Genomic DNA, 2,268 nt, shown 5'->3' with positions numbered 1-2,268 from the left:
TACCCTCTTAGTTTTAGTATCTATTCCAAACATTTTTCCACAATAGCATGTGCTATTGTACTAGTTTTTCAATCGTCAGCATCATGGTTTTCTCCAGGTAGTGCTCTTTGTATTGCTTTGAAATGACTTCCAAAAAGAATTGAATATTAAAATTTTCTAGCTTATTCATGGATTTGCTAGAAGTCATTGAATGTGGTTAGTATTCATATAAATGCACAAAAAACAGCATTTAATTCTGAGAATTTCAGAAACTAAGTTGGAAACTAAGCTTTAAATGTACTTTCAGGTATATCAAAAAATTTATGATGATGAACAAAAATTAAGTCTTACTTTAGTGTTCAAGTTATTAAATGTCTTGCGCAAGCAAAAAAGAAATCAGTATTTGTATATGTTTGGCTACATTTGAACAGTCTTCCATTTTCAAACAGCTTGTTGGAAGTCAGTTTATAGCTCTTGAGCTATTGTGACCGATTATTGTCTGGCGTCCGGCATCCTCCATCAACACATGCCTTGTTAACATTCTAGAGGCCACAGTTTTGATGCAATATTTATGAAACTTAGTCAGAATGTTTGTCTTGATGGTTTCTATGTCAAGTTCGAATCTAAGTCTAGTAGGGTCAAAAACTAGGTCACCGGGTCAAATCAAAGGAAACTTTGTTAACACTCCAGGGGCCACATTTATTATCCTATCTTCATGAAACTTGGTTAGAATGTTTATCTTGATGATCTTTAGGCTAAGGTCAAAACTTGGTCATATGGGGTCAAAAACTAGGTCACTAAGCCAGATTAAAGGAAAATCTTGTTAACACTCTAAAGACCACATTTTAAGTGTGAAACTCATGTGAATTGGTCAGAGTGTTTGCCATGGTTACCTGTAGGTCAAGTTAGAATCTGGGTCATGTGGGATCAAAAACTAGGTCATTAGATCAAATCAAAGGGAAAGCTTGTTAACACTCTAGAGGTCACATTTCTGACCCTATGTTCATGAGACTTGGTCAGAATGTTTGTCTTGATGACCTTTAGGTCAAGTCATATCTTGATCATGTTGGGTCAAAAACTAGGTCACCTGATCAAATCAAAGGAAAGAATGTTAACACTAGAGGCCACATACGACCATATCTTCATGAAACTTGGTCAGAATGTTTAACTTAATGATCTCTAGGCCGAGTTCAAAACTGGTTCATGTGGGGTCAAAATTAGGTCACATGCTCAAATCAAAGGAATGTTTGTTATCATTCTAGAGGCCACATTTATGACCCTATCTTCATGAAAGTTGATTAGAATGTTTGTCTTGATTCCTTGGTCAAGTACGAGTCGAGGTCATGTAGGTTCAAAAACTAGTCACATGCTCAAATTACATGAAAAGCTTGTTAACACTGTAGAGGCTACATTTGTAATCCTGGTCAGACAGGATATGTCTAACTTGGTCAGAATGTTTGTCTTGATCGTCTCTATGCCCTGTCATTATGACCCATTTGTGAACTTATCAGAGCAAAAAGTGCTCAAGATGAGCTAATGTGATCACCCTGTGTCCGTCGTCATGCGTCATCAACAATTTGAAAGTCAGCTCTGTATAAAGGTCTAAATTTTAGTCCAATCTTAATGAAACTAGTATAAATATTACCCTTAATGATATCTCGAACAAGGTACCAGGTTAACTTGGGTCAAGAACTGGGTCGGTTAATTTGAAATCATTTTTTACCTCACCTTTATGAAACTTTGTCAGAATGTTTGTCTCTTTGCAGTCTTGGACAGGTTTAAAACTGGATTAACTGAGATCAAAAACTAGGTTACTAGGTCAACACACAGACACTGTAGAGGCAACATTTTCTCTTAGGTCTTCTTTAAACTTTCTCAGAATGTTTGTCTCTATGAAATCTTAGTCAAAGCTAAAGGTCAAGAACTTAGGACACTAGATTAAAAACATAGAAAAAACTTGTTTACACTCGTAGGGACCACACTTTCTACTTGATCTAATAGGGCTTTTGTAAGAATGTTTGTCGTTATAAAGTCTAGATAAAGTTCAAAATTGGATTATTTAAGGTGAAATACTAGCTCACTAGGTCAAATCATAGAAAAAATTGTAAACATTTCAGAAGCCACATTTTCTTCTTGATCATTATAACACCTATGTCGGAATGTTTGTCTTCATATAATCTAGGTCATTTATTTTATTTTGGATTAACGTCGCACAGACACAATTACAGGTCATATGGTGACATTCCAGCTTTAATGGTGGAGGAAGACCCCAGGTGCGCCTCCGTGCAT

The sequence above is a fragment of the Mercenaria mercenaria genome, unplaced genomic scaffold (genome assembly GCF_021730395.1).
Source record: "Mercenaria mercenaria strain notata unplaced genomic scaffold, MADL_Memer_1 contig_5088, whole genome shotgun sequence".
NCBI lineage: Eukaryota > Metazoa > Mollusca > Bivalvia > Venerida > Veneridae > Mercenaria > Mercenaria mercenaria.
Note: the sequence above shows the minus strand (reverse complement) of the source record.